We start from the raw sequence: 27,182 nt of genomic DNA on the forward strand, positions 1-27,182 counted from the left end.
CGGGACGCCGCGGCAGCCAATCAGAGGGCGGGATCTCTGGCGGGATGCCGCGGCAGCCAATCAGGCGCGTTCTCCCGGCCGGCTTGATGCGCACGCAGCCTCCGCCGAGTTCCCGCTCCCGCCGCCTCAGCTTCGTCTCCTCCGCTATAGCCAGACTTTTCGCCGATGATTGTTTGATATACCGTCCAATAAAGACACCTCCAAAGAGAGTATCTTAGTGAGGAGCGAGGGAATGGAAGGATGGGGAGGAGAGAGATGAACGAGAGAGGTGCACGAAGCAGGAGCAATGAGGGAAGGGCGGAATGGGAGAGCGGTGGTGCAGTGGGGAAGGGAGGGGCGGGGAGAGTTGAGTGGAAAAGAGTGGGGTAGTTGCGGAGGGAAGTGTGAGGGAGGAAGGTAGAGGGGGAATGAGGAGAGAAGTCGGGAGAGAGGGAAGGTGTGGGGAAGGCAGGGGGGAGAAAAGTGAGGGGAGGGGATAGAGGAAAAGGGTGGGTAGGAGAGAGGTAAGGGACAATGCGGTGAGAGGAACTGAAAGATTGGATGAATTGGTTTATGATGGTGGTGGGAATTGAAGGTGACTGGGGGGGGTAGTGAGAAGTGTGTGTGGAAGGGAGAAATGGAGGGTAGGCATTGGATGTCCAGCTTTAAGTCACTGCATTAAGTGGAAGGAACTTACTAACCATCCCCATCTCCCCCTCAACTCTCACCTTACAAAATCATGAGGGGCATATTTAGGGTGAATGTGCACAATCTTTTTCCCAGCGTTAGTGAATCAAGAACCAGAGGACATAGATTTGAAATGAGAGGAGAGAGATTTAATATGAGACTGAGGAGCAACTTTTTCACCCAGAGGATGGTAAGTATCCTCTCATTTAGGTTAGGTTTATTATAACTTTCATAGATGATGTAGAATTTGTAGTTTTTCAGCAGCAGTACAGTGCAAAGACCTAAAATTGCTATAAATTACAAAATAAGTAAGTACTGCAAACAGAAATGGAACAACAAGCAGTGTTCATGGATTCATAGACTGTTTTAAAATCTGATGGCATAGAGCAGCAATTCCTGCAAAGAACTGCAGTCAGCTTGTAACGACAGGTCAGTGTCTTCAAAAGAACTCTGAAAGGGAGAAACAGAGATATTAAAAATGGAAATAGAGCTGTTTCCGAAGATGCAAGCAAGGGAGTGGCTATTAGACGCCACTAATCCTCCTAAGCTCCTCCCCAATAAAAGTCCATGGGACGAAAGGGATTGAAATTGTTGCTGATAGATGGAATCTGCAATTGAGATAGAAATCACCTTGTTTTGTGTATCTCATTCCCAACTGTCACCTTAGAGACGACTCTTAAAATCTTCTAATTTGTGTTCATCAGGGATGCATGTCAGCCAGACAATCTACTCCAGCACAGCTCCATGGTTCTCAGTAACAGGCCTGTAATTTGGTTACGATGGCAAAGATGTCACCTACTTGGATTTCTCTGCGAGGAAATTTGTGGTTGGTATTCCATTGTTGGAAGCTCTCCTCAGTGGCCTGAACCACCACAGCTCCTGCACTGACGTTAAAGTCGACTGTACCGGGCAGTTTGTCCCTATAATTGCAGAGAATGAAAATGGAATGTTCTGACCCTGAATGGTAAGCTGTCAACCAATGTTCCTCTAATTTCTTTCTTTTTAATTATTAATTTTTTATTGCAACAGCAACAAATTACATTCAATACAACCAATTGCCAATTACATTTTGACTGTTTAACCCAGCCACCCCCCAACCTTCAGCACCATCCCTCCTCCACCCCTCTCTTCCCCTCCATCCCTCTCCCCTCCACCAACCAACTGAATAGTAGTACATACAGAGACAAAGCATTCCTATTTTAACAGAAGATCTTTTAAGTTAGATACCAAATTTGTCCACATTAAGATTGTGTTTGGTCGTGCATCATTTACTCTTGCTGGTGAAAATTCCAGGTAAGAAATGTCCAAAAAGCTCCGAAGCCAGTGAGTATTTGAAATATCATGGGGAGGTTCCCAACGCTGGACTACAATCTTCAAAGCTGCAGTCAGGCCTGCCAGCCAGACTTTGCGTGTTTTTCCCGTAAGGGAAAGGTGGGAGTCATCATTTAGAAGATGTACAGCGGGGTCCATTGGTAATTGTACCTCTGTTAGTTCTGTAAGAGTACTGATAACCTTCCCCCACAAATCAAAAACCCCTGGACATTCCCATACAACATGTATAAAAGAGCCAATGGTTCCGTGGGGGCAAAATGAGCAATATGGGTCAGGAACCAGTCCCATTTGATGTCTAATTCTCGGTGTTAAATATGCTGTATGACAAAATTTCAAGTGCATATACCGATGATTTGGGGGTTTTTGAAGCACCGGCAGCATTATCCCAAATCGCATCCCAGTCTAAGTCTTGTCCCAATTCAGATATGTCCTTATCCCAGGCTTTCATTCTCGATGTGGGCATATAATTCTGGGAGTTTAATTTATCATAGATATATGACATTCTCTGTCCTGGAGCACTCTGTATCCAACTTAAAATGGGATGGTCCTCTAAATCTGACCCCCAGGGAACGCTGTAGGCTTTACTAGCTGATCTTACTCGAAAGTAGAAGAAAAGAGTGTGTTTATCAATATTATATCGAGATATCAGTTCTTGAAAGCTAAGGATAGTACTTGCCCCATTAATATCTTGAAGAGTAGTAATACCTTTATCCTCTCAAGTTCTGTTAGTGAATGCTTTCCCCCCAAGATAGAAAATGATTATTGTTCTATAATGGAGATAATTTGCACCATACGCTTTTAAATTTTAGGAATTTTTCTGCTGCTCTAAATACTTGTAGCATATGGGTTAAAATTGGACCGTAACACAAATCAGATTTTTTGGTAGACATACCTATAAGGAGAAAGTTCTTCAGCCTTATTGGTGCTTTTAGCTCTTGTTCTATATTTTTCCATGATGAAACTTTATCCTCCTCCATCCAATAGCTAAGACTTTTTAATACAAATTCCCAGTGATACAATTTAAATTTTGGACATGCCAATCCCCTATCCGACTTTTCGAATTGTAGAGCTGACCATTTTATATTGGGTCGTTTACCATTCCAAACATAGCATCGTAGTAAGGAGTCCAGTTTTTGCCAATATCCTATTGGAGGCGCAAGTGGGATCACTGAGCTGATAAAATTAATGCGGGGTAAGATGTTCATTTTAATGACCGATATACGGGCTGGGACCGATGCTGGCAGGTGTTTCCATCTATTAATATCTTCTATTTTTTTCAGAATTAAGTTCCTCTAATTTCTAATGACCAGTGGGCACAAAAAATCTTGTGCTGTGCAATTTTTTGCCCAGTGACAACAATGTGCACATGGAATAATGTTTTCAATAAAAACAGTATAAATAAGCAAATTTTAAAACCTGCAGGCAAATCACTGCAAACTCCATGTTGTCAACACCATTCACATCAGAAACCTGAAAAGGAAATGTGATTGTGTATGATCGTGAAATACACTTAACATGCCAACAAGGTAGAGTGACAACCTTTTGTGCACAGTTTAAATTCCTTTGTGTGCTAGTAGCAAAAGGTGTGTGTGTGTGTGCACACCTTAAAAGGTACATTGCTGTCAATGTAATTATATTGAGAAAATTATTTAGATTGGAACGCAGCCAACTCTACAAATGTGAGGTAAATTGCTGATAATAGTGTCCTGTTACTTTAAAAAAGAATACACTTATTATAAATTCAAATCACTAGAGCGCTACTATTTGTATAATAGCATTACAACATTACAAACAAAAAACAGATAAATCATAACTTACACAGACTGAACTAACACATTCCCATCCTCATCCTCTGCAGTACCCAACTGTCTTGAAATAACTCTATGCAACCCGTGGGTGCCGTGTTTTTCTTTTCCACACCTACTCGGGCACAGACATGCCCCTCTGAACATTGCCAGGTTTGTCCTCCAGCAAACTTAGCCAGCCCCAGCAGTAGGTTTACTGGGACATCCTCCTTCCTCTCTGCCCCCCACCCCCTCTGTACTGGATGACCAAGGATGAAGAGGGTGCAGCTAACAGTACATTAACATAAAATCAGTCAGTATAGAAGCAGGCTCTTCGGCCCAACCAAGTGGCCCAAATTGTTCCTTTCATAGTCACCTTATGTGCAGATACTCCTGACCAAGTGTCACTTTGTGTACATATAATCAGTCCATCTATATAAGCTAACCTTATGTAAATATTGTTACACTCAAACAGTTACTTGTATGTTTTATACAATTGCTTTTATATTTATATTTGTTTTTCGTGTTCTTTACTGTTTTTTTGCTGCTTCGATTCAGAGTAAAAATCATTTTCTTTTCCTTTACACCCATGTACTGAAGAATGACAAATAATCTTGAATATTGAAGTGAATTAGAGACAGAATACTGCAGCCAGAAACAGGCCCTTCAGCCCATCTAGTCAGTGCAGAACCGTTTAAACAACCTGCACTCGGACCATATTCCTCCAAATCCCTCCCATTCTAGGTGTTATCCAAACTTCTCTTGAGCGTTGAAATCAAACTCACGTCCACCACTTGCACTGATAGCTCATTCCACACTCTCACCACCTTCTGAGTGAAGAAGTTTCCCCTCATATCCCCTTAGACATTTCACCTTTCACCCTCAACTCATAACCTCTTGCTGTAGTCTCACCCAACCTCAGTGGAAAAATCCTGCTTGCTTTTACCCTATCTATACTCCTCATAATTTTGTATGCCTCTGTCAAATCTCCCCTCAAATTTCTGTGTTGCAAGAAATAAAGTCCTAACCTATTTAATCTTTCCTTATAAACTCAAGTCTTCCACATCCTTGCTTTTATTGGGCAGCACGGTATTGAATTGATTTGACTTTATTTCTTACATCCTTCACATACATGAGGAGTAAAATCTTAGTTATGTCTCTGTCTGAATGTGCAATTTATACTAATTTGTAATAAATAGTATGTACAACAGGACAGTCAATATAGCATAGAAATATGATCATAGTGGTTAGCAAAACACTTCACAGTACCAGCGACCCGGGTTCATTTTCCATGGCTGCCTGTAAGGAGTTTGTACATTCTCCCTGTGACTGCGTGGGTTTCCTCCCACATTCCAAAGATGTACTGGTTGGTAGTTTAATTGGACATTATAAATGGTCCAGTGATTAGACTGTGCCCTCTAGTTTAGACATCCCCACTATAGGAAGCGTCTTCTCCATGTCCATTCTATCTAGGCCTTTCAGTATACGAGAGGTTTCAAAAAGATTCCCATCTCATTCTTCTAAACTCCAGTGAGTCCAGGCCCAGAACAATCAAGCACTCATTTTTTAAGCCTTTCATTCCGGAATTATTTTCGTGAAACTCCTCTGAACCCTCTCAAATGTCAGCAAATTATTTCTTAGATAAGAGACCCAAAGTGCTCATACTACTCCAAGTGAGGTTTTGTCAGTGCCATATAAATCCTCAGCGTAACATCCTTGTTTTTATATTCTAGTTTTCAAGATGAATGTTAACATAGCATTTTCCTTCTTCACCTGCAAATTAACCTTTCGGGAATCCTGCACGAGGACTTCCAAGTCCCTTTGCACCTTGGAATTTTGAATGTTCTCTCTGTTTAGAAAGTAGACTGTGCTTTCATTTTTTTCTACCAAAGTGCATGACCAGATACTTCCTAACACTGTATTCTGCCCATTCACTTAATCTGTCTTAAGTCCTTCTGCAGCCTTTCTACTTCCTCAACACCACATGCCCCTCTACCTCTCTTCATATTGGGTGTAAACTTGGCCACAAAGCTGTCAATTTCATCATCCAAATAATTGACATACAGTATAACATAAAAAGAAACGGTCCCCACACTGACCCCTGCGGAACACCATTTGTTACCGGTAGTCAATCAGAAAAGGCTCCCTTTATTCCACTCTTTGCCTCCTACCAATCAGCCAATGGTCTATTCTTGCTAGTATCTTTTCTATTATACCATGGGCTCTTATCTGGCTAAACAGCCTCAGGGAACTTGGCCTTGGCCTTTTCTCCTTGGAGCGACAGAGGGTGAGAGGTGACCTGATAGAGTTGTATAAGATGATTGAGGGGCATTGATTGGGTGGATGGTCAGAGGCTTTTTCCCAGGGCTGAAATGGCTAACATGAAGGGGCATAGCTTTAAGGTGCTTGGAAGTTGGTACAAGGGTGATGTCAGAGGTAAGTTTTTCACACCTAGAGTAGTGGGTGTGTGGAATGCACTGCCAGCGGCGGTGGTAGAGGTGGAAGCAATAGGGGTCTTTTAAGATACTGTTAGATAGGTACATCAAGCTTAGAAAAATAGAGGGCTATGCGGTAAGGAAATTCTAGGCAGTTTCTAGAGTAGGTTCCATGGTCAACACAACATTGTGGGCCGAAGGGCCTGTAATGTGCTGTAGATTTCTATGTTCTGTATATGGCACCTTGTCAAAGGCCTTCATAAATCCTGAAAAATCTGAAGAAAGTACACATCTACCGATTCTCTTTTGCCTATTCTGCTTGTTATTTCCTCAAAGAATTCCAATAGATTTGTCAGGCAAGATTTTCCCTTGAGGAAACTATGCTGACCTTGGCCTGTTTTATCATGTGCCTCCAAGTACTCCAAAACCTCATCGACTTAAAAATCAATTCCAACATCTTCCCAGCCACTGAAGTCAGGCTAACTGGCTTTAATTTCCATATTTTTTCTTCCCTCCCTTATTGAAGAGCGGAGTGACATTTACAATTTTGCAGTTAGAAACACAGCAAACCTAGAGCACAATACAGGCCCTTCGGCCCACCGAACATGTCCTTACCTTAGAAATTACCTTGGGTTACCCATAGCCCTCTATTTTTCTAAGCTCCATGTACCTATCCAGGAGTCTCTTAAAAGACCCTATCGTATCCACCTCCACCACTGTTGCTGGCAGCCCAGTCCATGCACTCACCACTCTCTACATAAAACTTACCCCTGACATCTCCTGTGTACCTACTTCCAAGCCCCTTAAAACTGTGCCCTCTCATGCTAGCCATTTCAGCCCTGGGAAGAAGCCTCTGACTATCCACATGATCAATGCCTCTCATCATTTTATACATCTCTATCAGGTCACCTCTCCTCCTCCGTTGCTCCAAGGAGAAAAGGCCAAGTTTACTCAACTTAATCTCATAAGGCATGCTCCTCAATCCAGGCAAAATCCTTGTGAATCTCCTCTGCACTCTTTCTATGGTTTCCACATCCTTCCTGTAGTAAGGCGACCAGAACTGAGCACAGTTCTGGAACCAATCCAGAATCTAGTGATTCTTGAAAGATTATTACTAATGCCTCTGCAATCTCTTCAGCTACCTCTTTCAGAACCCTGGAGTATAGTTGATCTGGTCCAGGTGACCATTCTACCTTCAGACCTTTCAGCTTCCTAAGCACTTTCTCCCTAGTAATAGCAACTGCACTGTCTTCTGCCCCCCGACACTCGAGCATCTAGCATACTACTAATGTTTTTCACAGTGAAGACTAATGCAAAATACTTATTCAATTTGTCTGCCATTTCCTTGTCCCCCATTACCTCTCCAGTGTCGTTTTTCACTTTTGCCTCTCTTTTACAATTATAGTTCTAAAAATCTTTTGGTTTCTTCCTTGATATGATTGGTTAGCTTCCCTTCATATTTCATCTTTTCTCTCCTTATGGCTTTTTAATTGCCTTCTGTTGATTTTGGTTGTGTCATCCTGTCTTTTGAATGCTGCTACTACTTTGGGATGTATCTGTCCTGCAAATTTCAAATTGCTCCCAGAAACCCCAGCCGTTGCTTCTCTGCTGTCATCCCTGCCTTTGTCCCCTTCCAATTAACTTTGGCCAGCTCCTCTCATGCCTCTAATTCCTTTTTCGTCACTATAATAATGATACATTTGACTTTAGCTTCTCTCTCAAATTGCATGGTGAATTCTGTCATGATCACTGCCTCCTGAGGATTCCTTTATCTTAAGCTTCCTTTTCTAATGTGGTTCATTACACACTCAATCCAGAATAGCTTTTCTCCTGGAGGGCTCAACCACAAACTTGTCTAAGCCATCTCGTAGACATTCTACAAGTTCCTTCACTCAGGATCCAGCACCAACCCGATTATCCCAATCTACCTGCACATTGAAATCCCCCTTGACTATCGTAACATTGCCTTTTTGACATGCATTTTCCATCTCCCATTGTAATGTGGAACAGCCCACATTCCTGTCTACTGTTTGGAGGCCCTTTACATAACTCCCATCAGTGTCTTTTTACCCTTGTAGTTTCTTACTCTACCCACAAGGATTCTACATCTTCTGATCCTATGTTACCTCTTTCTAAGGACTTGATTTCATTTTTTACCAACAGAACCACACCACCCCCTCTGCCTTCCTACCTGTCCTTTTGTGTATCCAATGTGTATCCTTGGATTTTAAGCTCCCAACTATAATCTTCTCTCAGCCATGACTCAGTGATGCCCACAGCATCATACCTGCCAGTCTAACTGCGCTACAAGATCATCTACCTTATTCTGTATACTACATGCATTCAAATATAGCACCTTCTGTTCTGTATTTGTCACCCATTATGGATTTGTTCCCTTGTTACACTGCAACTTATTCTACTGACTACAATTTTGCCCTATCATATTCCTATCCTTCCTGACAGTCTCGCTACACAATGCCTCAGCTTGTACACCAACTGCCCCATCCTCAGCCTTATAACTCCGGTTCCCATCTCACTGTCAAATTATTTTAAATCCTCCTCAACAGTTGTAGCAAACCTGCCCACAAGGATATTGGCTCCCTCAGGTTCAAGTATAACCTGTCCCTTCTGTATAGATCATGCCTTCCTCAGAAGAGATCCCAATGATCAAGAAAACTGAACCCTTGCCCTCTGCACCAGTTCCTCAGCTATGCGTTCATCTTATTCTTACCCTCGCTGGAGCATGGCATGGCAGCAGTCCAGAGATTACTATCCTGGAGGTCCTGCTTTTCAGCTTTCTACCTAGGTCCCTAAATTATGTCTTCCCTTTGCCTACCCATGTCATTGGTGACAACATGTATCAAGATTGGATGATCATAATAAATGGCGGTGCAGGCTCGAAGGGCCGAATGGCCTACTCCTGCACCTATTTTCTATGTTTCTATGTTTCTAAGATGTATGGCTGCTCACCCTCCCCCTTTAGAATGCCGTGGACCCAATCCGAGACAACCCTGGCCCTGACACCTAGGAGGCAGTATAACATCTGGGTGTCTCTATTGTATCCACAGAATCTCATGTTTACTCCTAACTATGGAATCACCTATCACCAGCCCAGTCCTCTTCTCCACCCCCTTCCTTTCTGAGCCGCAGTGACAGAGACCTAACAGTGCACATCATCCATGCAGATCATTTCATTACAACTGTGCATTGAAGTAGTACAGGGAAAAAACAATAATAGAATGCCAAATAAAGTGTTACAATTTCAGAGAGAGTGCAGTTACGTAAACAATAAGTGAGGCAAATTGTGTGGACAAGAGTCCATTTTATCGTACTAGGAGACAGTTCAATAGTCTTATAACAGCAGGATAGAAGCCTGGGTTTGATGCCTATCCCTGTAAACCAGGGGTTCTTAATGTTTTTTTATGCCATAGACCCTTCTGGCAGACCAGTAGAACCTATGGACCCTTCTCAGAATAATATATTTAAATATATAAAATAAAATATGTAGGATTACCATTGAAACCAATTATATTGAATACAGTATATTTAAAAAGCTGATTTGTGATATTCTAATATATATGTGCATCTTAATTAACACATTAAATAACAAGACTAATATTTTTTAAAGACGTATCAGTGTGAAGACAGTTGTTGCTTAGCTTGAATAAGACCATTAAACTGTGGGTGGTCTTTGACAAAGCAATACACATATCATGTTGGACATACAGTTCATTAATTGAAGGAAATGCTAAATTTCATTTAGAAGTTAGTGAAAATAAAGATATAATTTTTTTTTCCCTATTTAAGTTCTTGGACCCCTTGAAATCTATCCACGGACCCCCGTTAAGAACCCCTGCTCTAAACTATGCTATCCACATGGGCAAGCTATGTTGGCGCTAGAAGTGTGGTGACACGGACTGTCCCCGTCACATTCTCAGACTGTGCTGGTTGTCAACACAATGTGTATTGGATATCCAGCATTCGCAGAATCTCTTGTGTTTATGATTCATTGTTTGTTTCAACGTACATGTGACAGATGAGAAAATGTGGCTGAATAGTGCCACATCAACAACCTCTTACTCAATATCAGCAAAGCCAAAGAGCTGGTTATTGACTTCAAGAAGAGGAAACTGGAGGTCCATAAATCAGTCCTCATCAGGGGATCAGAGGTGGGGGAAGTCGGTGTTATTATTATAGAGGATCTGTTCTGGGTCCAGCATGTAACTGCCATTACAAAGAAGGCACGGCAACTTCCTCTACTTCCCTAGAAGCTTGCACAGAGTCGCCATGCTTTGACAAACTTCTATAGATGCGCAGTAGAGAGTATACTGATTGTTGAATCACAGCCTGGTATGGGAACACCAGAAAGTGACAATCTATTTAGGGAACACTTTGCATCTAGTGAAGATAATGCCATTAGTTTCAAGGTAATCATGAAAAAGAATAGGTCTGGTGCTCAGGTTGAGATTCTAATTGGAGAAAGGCCAATTTTAGAAACATAGAAACATAGAAAATAGGTGCAGGGGTAGGCCATTTGGCCCTTCGAGCCTGCACCGCCATTTATTATGATCATGGCTGATCATCCAACTCAGAACCCCGCCCCAGCCTTCCCTCCATACCCCCTGACCCCTGTAGCCACAAGGGCCATATCTAACTCCCTCTTAAACATAGCCAATGAACTGGCCTCAACAGTTTCCTGTGGCAGAGAATTCCACAGATTCACCACTCTCTGTGTGAAGAAGTTTTTCCTAATCTCGGTCCTAAAAGGCTTCCCCTCTATCCTCAAACTGTGACCCCTCATTCTGGACTTCCCCAACATCGGGAACAATCTTCCTGCATCTAGCCTGTCCAATCCCTTTAGGATCTTATACGTTTCAATCAGATCCCCCCTCAATCTTCTAAATTCCAACGAGTACAAGCCCAGTTCATCCAGTCTTTCTTCATATGAAAGTCCTGCCATCCCAGGAATCAATCTGGTGAACCTTCTTTGTACTCCCTCTATGGCAAAGATGTCTTTCCTCAGATTAGGGGACCAAAACTGCACACAATACTCCAGGTGTGGTCTCACCAAGGCCTTGTACTACTGCAGTAGTACCTCCCTGCTCCTGTACTCGAATCCTCTCGCTATAAATGCCAGCATACCATTCGCCTTTTTCACCGCCTGCTGTACCTGCATGCCCACTTTCAATGACTGGTGTATAATGACACCCAGGTCTCGTTGCACCTCCCCTTTTCCTAATCGGCCACCATTCAGATAATAATCTGTTTTCCTATTTTTGCCACCAAAGTGGATAACTTCACATTTATCCACATTAAATTGCATCTGCCATGAGTTTGCCCACTCACCCAACCTATCCAAGTCACCCTGCATCCTCTTAGCATCCTCCTCACTGCTAACACTGCCACCCAGCTTCGTGTCATCCGCAAACTTGGAGATGCTGCATTTAATTCCCTCATCCAAGTCATTAATATATATTGTAAACAACTGGGGTCCCAGCACTGAGCCTTGCAGTACCCCACTAGTCACCGCCTGCCATTCTGAAAAGGTCCCGTTTATTCCCACTCTTTGCTTCCTGTCTGCTAACCAATTCTCCACCCACACCAATACCTTACCCCCAATACTGTGTGCTTTAAGTTTGCACACTAATCTCCTGTGTGGGACCTTGTCAAAAGCCTTTTGAAAATCCAAATATACCACATCCACTGGTTCTCCCCTATCCACTCTATTAGTTACATCCTCAAAAAATTCTATGAGATTCGTCAGACATGATTTTCCTTTCACAAATCCATGCTGACTTTGTCCGATCATTTTACCGCTTTCCAAATGTGCTGTTATCACATCCTTGATAACTGACTCCAGCAGTTTCCCCACCACCGACGTTAGGCTAACCGGTCTATAATTCCCCGGTTTCTCTCTCCCTTTTTTAAAAAGTGGGGTTACATTAGCCACCCTCCAATCCTCAGGAACTAGTCCAGAATCTAACGAGTTTTGAAAAATTATCACTAATGCATCCACTATTTCTTGGGCTACTTCCTTAAGCACTCTAGGATGCAGACCATCTGGCCCTGGGGATTTATCTGCCTTCAATCCCTTCAATTTACCTAACACCACTTCCCTACTAACATGTATTTCACTCAGTTCCTCCATCTCACTGGACCCTCTGTCCCTTACTATTTCTGGAAGATTATTTATGTCCTCCTTAGTGAAGACAGAACCAAAGTAATTATTCAATTGGTCTGCCATGTCCTTGCTCCCCATAATCAATTCACCTGTTTCTGTCTGCAGGGGACCTACATTTGTCTTTACCAGTCTTTTCCTTTTTACATATCTATAAAAGCTTTTACAGTCCGTTTTTATGTTCCCCGCCAGTTTTCTCTCATAATCTTTTTTCCCCTTCCTAATTAAGCCCTTTGTCCTCCTCTGCTGAACTCTGAATTTCTCCCAGTCCTCAGGTGAGCCACTTTCTCTGGCTAATTTGTATGCTACTTCTTTGGAATTGATACTATCCCTAATTTCTCTTGTCAGCTACGGGTGCACTACCTTCCTTGATTTATTCTTTTGCCAAACTGGGATGAACAATTGTTGTAGTTCATCCATGCAACCTTTAAATGCTTGCCATTGCATATCCACCGTCAATCCTTTAAGTGTCATTTGCCAGTCTATCTTAGCTAATTCACGTCTCATACCTTCAAAGTTACCCCTCTTTAAGTTCAGAACCTTTGTTTCTGAATTAACCATGTCACTCTCCATATTAATGAAGAATTCCACCATATTATGGTCACTCTTACCCAAGGGGCCTCTCACGACAAGATCGCTAATTAACCCTTCCTCATTGCTCAAAACCCAGTCCAGAATAGCCTGCTCTCCAGTTGGTTCCTCAACATGTTGGTTCAAAAAACCCCATCCTGCATACATTCCAAGAAATCCTCTTCCTCAGCACCTTTACCAATTTGGTTCACCCAGTCTACATGTAGATTGAAGTCACCCATTATAACTGCTGTTCCTTTATTGCACACATTTCTAATTTCCTGTTTAATACCATCTCCGACCTCACTACTACTGTCAGGTGGCCTGTACACAACTCCCACCAGCGTCTTCTGCCCCTTAGTGTTACGCAGCTCTACCCATATCGATTCCACATCTTCCCGGTTTATGTCCTTCCTTTCTATTGCGTTAATCTCTTCTTTAACCAGCAACGCCACCCCACCTCCCCTTCCTTAATGTCTATCCCTCCTGAATATTGAATATCCCTGAAGGTTGAGCTCCCATCCCTGGTCATCCTGGAGCCATGTCTCTGTGATCCCAACTATATCATAATCATTAATAACAATCTGCACTTTCAATTCATCCACCTTATTACGAATGCTCCTTGCATTGACACATAAAGCCTTCAGGCACTCTTTTACAACTCTCTTAGCCCTTATACAATTATGTTGAAAAGTGGCCCTTTTTAATGCTTGCCCTGGATTTGTCGGCCTGCCACTTTTACTTTTCTCCTTTGTACTTTTTGCTTCTTTCTTTTTAAATCTTTTTATTGAGTAAGTATACAAAAAAGGTAAGCCATATAAACATTAATACAATGTTAAAGTATAATAAAATTCCAAAAGGTATCAATACCAAAAAGAAAATACTACAAACAATGTAATTTAAGCATAAGAAACCAAGATAACATAATAGTATACTAAATTTTATATATATCAATGGAAAAAAAAGAAAAAAAAACCCCAAAAAAAAACCCACCGTGCAGCTAACTAAAAGCAAGGCAAAGCAATGGGCTAACTTGAAACCAAACAGAGTTAAACTTAAAATCACGTCCTCAATCCCGACCTCCATTAAAAACAGTGAAAAAAAAAACAAGAAGGGTAAATATTACATTAAATGAAAATATCGAATAAAAGGTCCCCAAATCTGTTCAAATTTAAATGAAGAATCATAAAGGTTACTTCTAATTTTCTCCAAATTCAAACATAAAATCGTCTGAGAAAACCAAAAAAAGGTAGTTGGAGCATTAAGCTCTTTCCAATGTTGTAAAATACATCTTTTCGCCATTAAAGTAAGAAATGCAATCATTCTACGGGCTGAAGGGGAAAGATTACTAGAAATTTTAGGTAGTCCAAAGATAGCAGTAATAGGGTGAGGAGAGATATCTATATTTAATACCTTAGAAATAATATTGAAAATATCTCTCCAAAAAGTTTCCAAAGTAGGGCAAGACCAAAACATATGAGTTAAAGAGGCTATCTGCCCCGAACATCTATCACAGAAAGGATTAATATGCGAGTAAAAACGCGCTAACTTATCTTTGGACATATGTGCTCTATGAACCACTTTAAATTGAATTAGGGAATGTTTAGCACAAATAGAGGAAGTATTAACTAATTGTAAAATCTGCCCCCAATCATCCACAGAAATGGTAAGCCCCAATTCCTGTTCCCAATCTACCCTAATCTTATCAAATGGAGCTTTCCTAAGTTTCATAATAATATTATAAATCATAGCCGATGCACCTTTCTGACATGGATTAAGGTTAATTATCGAATCTAGAATATATGTAGGAGGAAGCATTGGAAAGGAAGAAAGTATAGTACTTAGGAAATTTCTAACTTGTAAATATCTAAAAAAATGTATTCTTGATAAGTTATATTTATTAGATAATTGTTCAAAAGACATAAGGGAACCATCTAAAAATAAATCCAAAAACCGTAAAATACCCTTAGTCTTCCAAGTTTGAAAAGCGCGATCCGTAAAAGAGGGAGGAAAAAATATGTTACCTAAAATAGGAATCGCTAACCCGAATTGATTAAGATCAAAAAATTTTCTGAATTGAAACCAAATGCGCAAAGCATATTTAACTATCGGGTTAGAGACCTGCTTAAGACGTTTCGAATCAAAAGGAAGAGAGGAGCCTAAAATAGAACCAAGTGTATAACCCTGAACAGATTGTAATTCCAATGCTACCCATTTAGGAATAGATAATATGTCCTGGTCAAGTAACCAAAATTTCATATGTCGAATATTAATAGCCCAATAATAAAATCTAAAGTTAGGTAATGCTAAACCTCCATCTCTCTTAGCTTTCTGTAAATGTATTTTACCCAGTCTCGGATTCTTATTCTGCCAAATAAATGAAGAAATTTTAGAGTCAACTTTATCAAAAAAAGATTTAGGAACGAAAATTGGTAATGCCTGAAACACATATAAAAATTTTGGCAAAAAAAAACATCTTAACTGCATTAATACGACCAATCAAAGTTAAATATAAGGGAAACCATTTAGCTGAAAGTTGAGTAATATGGTCTATTAATGGTAAAAAGTTAGTCTTAAATAAATCTTTGTGTTTACAAGTAATTTTAATCCCAAGATATGAAAAGTAATTATTAATCAATTTAAATGGAAATTTATAATATAAGGGAAGATGTTTATTAATCGGAAAAAGTTCACTCTTACTAAGATTTAATTTATAACCTGAGAAAAGACCAAATTGTGCTAATAACTCTAAAACAGCAGGAATGGATCTCTCAGGATTAGAAATATATAAAAGTAAATCATCAGCATAGAGTGATAATTTATGGGACTTTAATCCCCGAGTTATCCCAGTAATATTTGAAGATTCTCGAATAGCAATTGCAAGAGGTTCTAATGCAATATCAAATAATAGGGGACTAAGAGGACAGCCTTGTCGAGTACCACGAAAGAGAGGAAAAAAAGGTCAGTTTAAAGAGTTAGTACGAACCGAGGCTACAGGGGAATGATATAACAGTTTAATCCAGGATATAAATTTCAAGCTAAAATTAAACATTTCAAGCACCTTAAATAAATAAGGCCATTCTACTCTATCAAAAGCTTTCTCGGCATCTAAAGAAATAACACACTCAGGAACATTTTGTGAGGGAGTATAAACGATATTTAACAATGTACGAATATTATAAAAAGAGTAACGACCTTTAATAAAACCCGTTTGGTCTTCCGAAATAATAGAAGGAAGTACTTTTTCTAGTCTATTTGCTAATAACTTAGAAAAAACTTTAGAATCAACATTTAATAAAGATATTGGTCTATAAGATGCACATTGAGCAGGGTCTTTATCCTTCTTTAGTATTAGAGAAATTGATGCTCTATTAAAAGATTCAGGAAGTTTACCAAGTTTCAAAGAAGCCTCAAAAACCTTACAGAGCCAAGGAATCAATAAAGAAGCAAAACATTTATAAAATTCAACGGTAAACCCATCAGGGCCAGGAGCTTTCCCCAGATTCATAGAAAAAATAACATTCTTAATCTCATCCATTGTAATGGAAGTATCTAATAAAGAAGACATATCCTGTGAAATCTGAGGGAAGTCTAACTTATCTAAAAAATCATTCATATATTTAGAATCTCGAGGAGACTCTGATTGATATAAAGAAGAATAAAAATCACAAAAGGTTTGATTAATCCCCACATGATCCAATATCAATCGATCATTTTGGTTATAAATCTGATTGATTTGAGATTTAACATAATTAGATTTCAATTGATTAGCCAGCAGCTTGCCAATTTTATCACTGTGAACATAAAAGTCACTTCTTGTTTTCTTTAATTGGTTTACAATCGAGGACGAGAGTAGTAAACTGTGTTCCATTTGAAGTTCAGTTCTTTGTTTGTATAACTCCTCAGAAGGAGCCATAACATATTTCTTATCAATTTCTTTAATCTTGTCCACAATTGCCATCTCCTCTTGCTTCTGTTTCTTCCTCAAAGCAACGGAATACGAAATAATCTGACCCCGAACATAGGCTTTAAAAGTGTCCCAAAGAGTGTTAACCGAAATATCTTCTGTATGGTTAATTGTAAAAAAAAGCTCAATCTGTTCATTCATAAAATTAACAAATTCCGAGTCCTGAAGCAACAGCGAATTAAAACGCCATTGTCTATTATTTGGTATATTGGCCATAATTTTAATAGAAAGCTTAAGTGGAGCATGATCCGAAATGGTTATAGAATCATAATCACATTTAATCACTGAAGGAATGAGACGAGAATCAATGAAAAAATAATCAATTCTTGAATAGGAATGATGAACATGTGAAAAGAAGGAAAAATCTTTTTCCTGAGGATGCAGAAAACGCCAAATGTCCGTCGACCCAGAATCAGAAAGGAAAAAATTAATCAGATTTGCAGATTTATTAGGTAAAGTCCGTAAAGGAGCCGAACGGTCCAAAGCTGGAGACAAACAGGTATTAAGATCTCCGCCCCAAATCAATGAAAACTCGTTCAAATTCGGAAACTGATCAAACAATGATTTATAAAATTCCGGACAATCCATATTAGGAGCATAAACATTAACCAAAACTACTTTTTTATTAAATAGTAAACCACTAACCAATAAAAATCTACCATTCGGATCAGAAATAATATCCTGTTGTATAAAAGTAACTGAGGAATCTATAAAAATAGAGACACCTCGAATCAGAGCATTGGAGTTCGAATGAAATTGTTGTCCCTTCCAGAATTTGAAAAAACGTAGTCTGTCCCCCCTCCGTACATGGGTCTCTTGTAAAAATAAAATTTGTGCTTTAAGTCTCCGGAACACTTTAAAGACTTTTTTCCTTTTAATAGGATGATTAAGACCATTAGTATTCCAGGAGACAAAATTAATAATAGACTCCATAAATCCTAAAGTCAACCCACAACAAGGAGGATTGATGATAGGCGCGACCCACAAACCCGGAGAGGAAACAGAACATACAAAAGATACCGGGGAAAAGGACGCAACCAGTACTTCAATAATGTATATAGCCCAAAGAGAAACAAACTAAAACGTGAAGCCCCTCCCACCACCCTCCGCCCCAAGACCCCAAGGCAAAATCTAAAGCAGACCCGCCAGAAAGAAGCAAGCGCTAAAACTACCCCCATGACTTCCGGTATACGCTCCCTAAAAAAAAGGTATAAATATGAAAAGGATCAGCTAGTTGTAAAACAGTAAAAAAGTAAGTAAAAAAAAGTTAGCTCAATTAAAATACACACAGAACAGAACAAAAGCCGGAAAATATATATTAAAAAAAACCACAATAAACCTCAAACCCATGAATAGACACAGCAACAAGAAAAAATAGGATTATTAACATAAAGTGGTTATAAAAAGCAAAACAGAATAAAATTTAAAAAAAACTACAAAATTTAAGGCCACACAGGAAATACGTAAGATGACAAAAGGGAAGTAACCACCCAGAATCCTCTGGGAAAAGAAAGAAATGACGCAGTTAAAAAGAAAGTTTAGCAACCATATTAAGAAATCAAAAATAAACTTTTCTGCCCAGATAGGGCACGAAAAAGTTAAAACCAACCAATTCACAGCCTCCGATCAACGGAGATAATTAAAAAAAGGCAATTAAGATGTTGAAGATGAAAGTTGATCCAGATAACTCTGGGCATCCGATGGAGAATCAAAAAAATGAAGGGCTCCATCTAACATGCGAATCCTTAGACGTGCAGGGTACAGCAGCGCTGGTCTTAAATCCATCTTATAGAATTCCGACATCACGGATCTGTAACGAACCCGCTGGTCCCAGATTGGTTTACTGAAATCTTCCACGAATCGGAACTTAAGATCCGAAAAATCAATGAAACCTTTAGATCGAGCGAATCGAAACAGTCTCTCCTTGTCTTGAAAATAATGAAAACGTAAAATAACATGCCTAGGTCTATCTGACCTAGACGAGTATGATGGGATTCTGTGAACACGATCCAGAAGTGGTGGTTGGTCAGGAAATACAGTAGGGAATGCATCTTTTAAAAGTTGAGAAAAATATTTCATGGGGTTGTCGGCTATGATTTATAATATTATTATGAAACTTAGGAAAGCTCCATTTGATAAGATTAGGGTAGATTGGGAACAGGAATTGGGGCTTACCATTTCTGTGGATGATTGGGGGCAGATTTTACAATTAGTTAATACTTCCTCTATTTGTGCTAAACATTCCCTAATTCAATTTAAAGTGGTTCATAGAGCACATATGTCCAAAGATAAGTTAGCGCGTTTTTACTCGCATATTAATCCTTTCTGTGATAGATGTTCGGGGCAGATAGCCTCTTTAACTCATATGTTTTGGTCTTGCCCTACTTTGGAAACTTTTTGGAGAGATATTTTCAATATTATTTCTAAGGTATTAAATATAGATATCTCTCCTCACCCTATTACTGCTATCTTTGGACTACCTAAAATTTCTAGTAATCTTTCCCCTTCAGCCCGTAGAATGATTGCATTTCTTACTTTAATGGCGAAAAGATGTATTTTACAACATTGGAAAGAGCTTAATGCTCCAACTACCTTTTTTTGGTTTTCTCAGACGATTTTATGTTTGAATTTGGAGAAAATTAGAAGTAACCTTTATGATTCTTCATTTAAATTTGAACAGATTTGGGGACCTTTTATTCGATATTTTCATTTAATGTAATATTTACCCTTGTTTTTTTTTTTACTGTTTTTAATGGAGGTCGGGATTGAGGACGTGATTTTAAGTTTAACTCTGTTTGGTTTCAAGTTAGCCCATTGCTTTGCCTTGCTTTTAGTTAGCTGCACGGTGGGTTTTTTTTTGGGGTTTTTTTTTCTTTTTTTTCCATTGATATATATAAAATTTAGTATACTATTATGTTATCTTGGTTTCTTATGCTTAAATTACATTGTTTGTAGTATTTTCTTTTTGGTATTGTTATCTTTTGGAATTTTATTATACTTTAACATTGTATTAATGTTTATATGGCTTACCTTTTTTGTATACTTACTCAATAAAAAGATTTAAAAAGAAAGAAAAAGAAAGATTTAATTTATAACCTGAGAAAAAACCAAATTGTGCTAATAACTCTAAAACAGCAGGAATGGATTTCTCAGGATTAGAAATATATAAAAGTAAATCATCAGCATAGAGTGATAATTTATGGGACTTTAATCCCCGAGTTATCCCAGTAATATTTGAAGATTCTCGAATAGCAATTGCAAGAGGTTCTAATGCAATATCAAATAATAGGGGACTAAGAGGACAGCCTTGTCGAGTACCACGAAAGAGAGGAAAAAAAGGTCAGTTTAAAGAGTTAGTACGAACCGAGGCTACAGGGGAATGATATAACAGTTTAATCCAGGATATAAATTTCAAGCTAAAATTAAACATTTCAAGCACCTTAAATAAATAAGGCCATTCTACTCTATCAAAAGCTTTCTCGGCATCTAAAGAAATAACACACTCAGGAACATTTTGTGAGGGAGTATAAACGATATTTAACAATGTACGAATATTATAAAAAGAGTAACGACCTTTAATAAAACCCGTTTGGTCTTCCGAAATAATAGAAGGAAGTACTTTTTCTAGTCTATTTGCTAATAACTTAGAAAAAACTTTAGAATCAACATTTAATAAAGATATTGGTCTATAAGATGCACATTGAGCAGGGTCTTTATCCTTCTTTAGTATTAGAGAAATTGATGCTCTATTAAAAGATTCAGGAAGTTTACCAAGTTTCAGAGAAGCCTCAAAAACCCTACAGAGCCAAGGAATCAATAAAGAAGCAAAACATTTATAAAATTCAACAGTAAACCCATCCGGGCCAGGAGCTTTCCCCAGATTCATAGAAAAAATAACATTCTTAATTTCATCCATTGTAATGGAAGTATCTAATAAAGAAGACATATCCTGTGAAATCTGAGGGAAGTCTAACTTATCTAAAAAATCATTCATATATTTAGAATCTCGAGGAGACTCTGATTGATATAAAGAAGAATAAAAATCACAAAAGGTTTGATTAATCCCCACATGATCCAGTATCAATCGATCATTTTGGTTATAAATCTGATTGATTTGAGATTTAACATAATTAGATTTCAATTGATTAGCCAGCAGCTTGCCAATTTTGTCACTGTGAACATAAAAGTCACTTCTTGTTTTCTTTAATTGGTTTACAATCGAGGACGAGAGTAGTAAACTGTGTTCCATTTGAAGTTCAGTTCTTTGTTTGTATAACTCCTCAGAAGGAGCCATAACATATTTCTTATCAATTTCTTTAATCTTGTCCACAATTGCCATCTCCTCCTGCTTCTGTTTCTTCCTCAAAGCAGCAGAATACGAAATAATCTGACCCCGAATATAGGCTTTAAAAGTGTCCCAAAGAGTGTTAACCGAAATATCTTCTGTGTGGTTAATTGTAAAAAAAAAGCTCAATCTGTTCATTCATAAAATTAACAAAGTCCGAGTCCTGAAGCAACAGCGAATTAAAACGCCATTGTCTATTATTTGGTATATTGGCCATAATTTTAATAGAAAGCTTAAGTGGAGCATGATCCGAAATGGTTATAGAATCATAATCACATTTAATCACTGAAGGAATGAGACGAGAATCAATAAAAAAAATAATCAATTCTTGAATAGGAATGATGAACATGTGAAAAGAAGGAAAAATCTTTTTCCTGAGGATGCAGAAAACGCCAAATGTCCGTCGACCCAGAATCAGAAAGGAAAAAATTAATCAAATTTGCAGATTTATTAGGTAAGGTCCGTAAAGGAGCCGAACGGTCCAAAGCTGGAGACAAACAGGTATTAAAATCTCCGCCCCCAGATCAATGAAAACTCGTTCAAATTCGGAAACTGATTAAACAATGATTTATAAAATTCCGGACAATCCATATTAGGAGCATAAACATTAACCAAAACTACTTTTTTATTAAATAGTAAACCACTAACCAATAAAAATCTACCATTCGGATCAGAAATAATATCCTGTTGTATAAAAGTAACTGAGGAATCAATAAAAATAGAGACGCCTCGAATCTCAGCATTGGAGTTCGAATGAAATTGTTGTCCCTTCCAGAATTTGAAAAAACGTAGTCTGTCCCCCCTCCGTACATGGGTCTCTTGTAAAAATAAAATTTGTGCTTTAAGTCTCCGGAACACTTTAAAAACTTTTTTCCTTTTAATAGGATGATTAAGACCGTTAGTATTCCAGGAGACAAAATTAATAATAGACTCCATAAATCCTAAAGTCAACCCACAACAAGGAGGATTGACGATAGGCGCGACCCACAAACCCGGAGAGGAAACAGAACATACGAAAGATACCGGGAAAAAGGACGCAACCAGTACTTCAATAATGTATATAGCCCAAAGAGAAACAAACTAAAACGTGAAGCCCCTCCCACCACCCTCCGCCCCAAGACCCCAAGGCAAAATCTAAAGCAGACCCGCCCGAAAGAAGCAAGCGCTAAAACTACCCCCATGACTTCCGGTATACGCTCCCTAAAAAAAAAGGTATAAATATGAAAAAGATCAGCTAATTGTAAAACAGTAAAAAAGTAAAAAAAAGGTAGCTCAATTAAAATACACACACAACAGAACAAAAGCCAGAAAATATATATTTAAAAAAACCCACAATAAACCCCAAACCCATGAATAAACACAGCAACAAGAAAAAATAAGATTATTGACATAAAGTGGTTATAAAAAGCAAAACAGAATAAAATTTAAAAAAAAACTACAAAATTTAAGGCCACACAGGAAATACGTAAGATGACAAAAAAGGAAGTAACCACCCAGAATCCCCTGGGAAAAGAAAGAAATGACGCAGTTGAAAAGAAAGTTTAGCAACCATATTAAGAAATCAAAAATAAACTTTTCTGCCCAAATAGGGCACGAAAAAGTTAAAACCAACCAATTCACAGCCTCCGATCAACGGAGATAATTAAAAAAAATAGCAATTAAGATGTTGAAGGTGAAAGTTGATCCAGATAACTCTGGGCATCCGATGGAGAATCAAAAAAACGAAGGACTCCATCTGACATGCGAATCCTTAGACGTGCAGGGTACAGCAACGCTGGTCTTAAATCCATCTTATAGAATTCCTTTGTACTTTTTGCTTCTACGCTCACTTTACACCCCTCTGTCTCTCTGCACTGGTTCCCATCCCTCTGTTGTGAACTAACCTCCTCACGCCTAGCCTCTTTAATTTGATTCCCACCCCGCAACCATTCTAGTTTAAAGTCACCTCAGTAGCCCCCGCTAATCTCCCTGCCAGGATATTGGTCCCCCTAGGATTCAAGTGTAACCCGTCCTTTTTGTACAGGTCACGCCTGCGCCAAAAGAGGTCCCAATGATCCAAAAACTTGAATCCCTGCCCCCTGCTCCAATCCCTCAGCCACGCATTTATCCTCCACCTCATCACATTCCTACTCTCACTGTCGCGTGGCACAGGCAGTAATCCCGAGATTACTACCTTTGCGGTCCTTTTTCTCAACTCCCTTCCTAGCTCCCTATATTCTCCTTTCAGGACCTCATCCCTTTTCCTACCTATGTCATTGGTACCTATATGTACCACGACCTCTGGCTCCTCACCCTCCCACTTCAGGATATCTTGGACACGATCAGAAATATCCCGGACCTTGGCACCAGGGAGGGAAACTACCATCCGGGTCTCTGGACTGCGTCCACAGAATCGCCTATCTGACCCCCTTATTATCGAGTCCCCTATCACAACTGCCCTCCTCTTCCTTGCCCTACCCTTCTGAGCTACAGGGCCAGACTGTGCCAGAGGCACGGCCACTGTCGCTTCCCCCGGGTAAGCTGTCCCCCCCAACAGTACTCAAACAGGAGTACCTGTTGTTAAGGGGCACAGCCACCGGGGGTACTCCCCATCACCTGACTTTTCCCCTTCCCCCTCCTAACCGTGACCCACTTGTCTGCCTCCCATGGCCCCGGCGTGACCACCTGCCTTCCACTCCTCTCTATCACCTCCTCGCTCTCCCTGACCAGACGAAGGTCATCGAGCTGCAGCTCCAGTTCCGTAACGCGGTCCCTTAGGAGCTGCATCTCGATGCACTTGGCGCAGATGTAGACGTCCGGGAGGCTTGGAGACTCCAGGGCCTCCCACATCCGACACCGAGAACAGCAAACTGCCCTCACAGTCATAATGCCCCTCTCCTCAAATAGCAACAGAAAATGAATGTCAAACCTTCCTCGCCTCGCCCGCTTCCGCCTAAGCCCGGTGAGCCGAAGCCCTTAAGTCTTCACTCTGCTCCCGGCTCACTCCGCTGCCCGCTCTATGAGGCTTTGTTCCTTTTAAATCTGCCGCGCTGCACTGCCCGATGTCACACGCCTGCGCAGTCCCGCCTCTCAGAAAGCCGTTGGAGAAAAAAATAACGAAAATTTCAAAAATGTCTTTCTCGGCACTCCCACTCAGACTCTCAGACTCCTTCTTCGAATCAAAATTTTGATGGTTATCAGTAAGGGTCAGGTAAGTGGAGATTGGAACAGCAAAGATGTAATGAAATTTTGAGAGTACAAAGCCTGTATGTGCCTATCAGAATAAAAGGTAAAGATAACAGGTTTAGGAGACCTTGGTTTTCGAGAAATATTGAGGCCCTGGTTAAGAAGGAGATGCATAGCGGGTATAGGCAGGCAGGCTCAAATGAAGTACTTGAGTATCAGAAATACAAGAGAGTACAGTACTTATCATGGAAATCAGGAGGGCTAAAAGAAGATGGGTATTTAGACATGAGCTTGCAGAAGCTGATTAGAGTAGATTGTTTGGAGGCAATTGGGATATCTGGCAAATGGGAAGCTTTTGAAAGTGATGTATTGAGAATTCAAGATCTGTATGATTCTTTTAGAGTCTATGGCAAGTGCTCTACACATGACCAGAAGAAACTGCGGAGAGATATGGGCACAGCTCAGCACATTATGGAAATTAGCTTCCCTTCCATGACTGCCTACACTTCTTGCTGCCTCTAAGGCAGCCAACATCATCCAAGATCCCACCCGACCTGGATATTCTCTCTTCTCCCCCGACCCCATCAGGCAGAAGGTACAAAAGCCTGAAGGTATGCACCACCAGGCTCATGGATAACCTCAACCCCACTGTTATTTGACTAGTATGATCATTTATTTTTATTTAGAGATACAGCTTAGAACAGGCCCTTTAAGCCCAATGAGCTGCACCACCCAACAACCCACCTATTTAACTATAGCCTAATCAAAAAGATTTACAGCGACTAGTTAACCTACTAACTGGTGAGTCTTTGGACTGTTGGAGGCAACCCAAAGGGAGAACTTAGAAATCCCTTACAGGGCCAGAATTGAACTCTGCACTCCGGAACTTGCCAAATGTAATACTGTCAGGATAACCACTGCGCTACCATAGCGGATAAGGTGGACTGTTGACCTCACAATCTACCTTACTGTCTGCCTGTACTGCATTTGGTCTGTAACTGTAGCACTTTGTTCTGCATACTGTTATTGCTTTTCTCTTGTACCACATCAATGCACTGTTGTGATAAAATGATCAGAGTGAATGGCATGCACAAAGTTGTTCACGGTACCTTAATACAGAAGGATCAATCTTATTTGCCATATACATTCAGTGGCCACTTTGTTAGGTACAGGAGTGGAATCTGGTGTGGTCTTCAGCTGCTGTAGCCCATCTATTTCAAGATTCGACATGTGCATTCAGAGATGCTTGCCTACACACACCACTGTTGTAACACACAGTTATTTGAGTTACTGTTGCCTTCCTGTCAGCTTAAACCAGTCTGTCCATTCTCCTCTAACCTCTCTCATTAATAAGGCATTTTTGCCCACAGAACTGCTGCTCAATGGGATGTTTTTGTTTTTCGCACCAATCTCTGTTGACTCTAGAGACTGTTGTGTGTGAAAATCCCAGGAGATCAGCAGTTTCAAAAATACTCAGACCACCCCATCTGGCACCAACAATCATTTCATAGTCAAAGTCACATTTCTTCCCTAATCTGATGTTTGGTCTGAACAACAACTGAACCTCTTGACCATGTCTGCATGCTTTGATGCATTGAGTTGCTGCCACAAAATTGGCTGATTAGTTATTTGTATTAACATGCGGGCGTACGGATATACCTAATAAAGTGGCCACTGAGTACTAAATTCTGCTGCTGTGCAAGCTATTGTCTTCTCTATCTGGGGCCCAAGTTCCTGTGATTCTTTTTATATATGCTGTTTAATATTTTTAAATGTTTACAGAACCTCCAGTGCCTCCTACCTCACATCCTTTCACTTCTTGTAGGACAGACTCGTGATTGCATCATCAGGTTCCTCCCTGGTGCTCAAGAAGCCATTGGTGGCCACTGGAAGAGGAAAGTTTGCCTTGTGTTCATGATGGAGCTGACTGAGTCTACAACCCTCTGCAGGTTCTTTCAGTCCTGAGCATTGGAGCCATAACCAGTCAGAATGCTCTCCACAATACACTTGCAGAAATTTGCTAGAGTCTTTGGAACATTCAAAACTCCTCGAATTCTCTTGGGGTATAGGCACTGGCATGTTGGGCTCAGGACAGATCCTCTGAGATGCTGGCTCCCAGGAACTTGAAGCTGCTCACCTTTTCCACAGCTGACCCTCCATTGAGGACTGATGTATGTTTTCTTCGACATCATAAGTTATAGGAGTAGAATGAGGCTCAATTCTTCTCTACCATTTCATCACTGATTTATTATCCCTCTCAACCTATTCTCCTCGTAACCTTTGATGCCCTTACTAATCAAGAACCTGTCAACCTCTGCTTTAAGTATACTGAATGTCTTGGCCTCCACAGTTATCTGTGGTAATGAATTCCAGATTCTCCACCCTCCGGGTGACGCACCTTCAATAACTTCAAAAGACTGAAGTAGGGTAAATACTGAAAGGCTTTTATTCGCAGTAAAATACGACTTCCATGCTGAGTGTCTGCCCCTGGACTGAGGGGGAGGGGCAAGGTGAAATCACCTTTATTCAGGGGTCTGTGGGAGGAACCACAGGGGCAGTCAGCAGAGGGGCATGTCCGGACAGTTAACCCACTTACAACGTATATATGGTTTACCGCACTGGGTAAAGAAATTCCTCTTTGATTTGGGTCAGGAATAGGGTTATGGTTCGTGTTTGAAATTGGGGTTTGGGTCGGGGTCAGGGATTGGGAGTAGATGTGCAACAGAAAGAGTGGGTGCTG

The 27,182-nt window shown here is 40.1% G+C and overlaps 1 long non-coding RNA gene across 1 annotated transcript; it reads left to right on the plus strand.

Moving 5' to 3' along the window:
* The first annotated feature begins 542 nt into the window (after positions 1-542).
* On the plus strand, positions 543-26,947 carry LOC134338919 (uncharacterized). Its single transcript, XR_010016308.1, has 3 exons — positions 543-856; positions 1,371-1,630; positions 26,268-26,947. It is a non-coding gene; the product is annotated as an uncharacterized LOC134338919 (long non-coding RNA).
* Positions 26,948-27,182: the final 235 nt, after the last annotated feature.

The sequence above is a fragment of the Mobula hypostoma genome, chromosome 28 (assembly GCF_963921235.1).
Source record: "Mobula hypostoma chromosome 28, sMobHyp1.1, whole genome shotgun sequence".
Taxonomy (NCBI): domain Eukaryota; kingdom Metazoa; phylum Chordata; class Chondrichthyes; order Myliobatiformes; family Myliobatidae; genus Mobula; species Mobula hypostoma.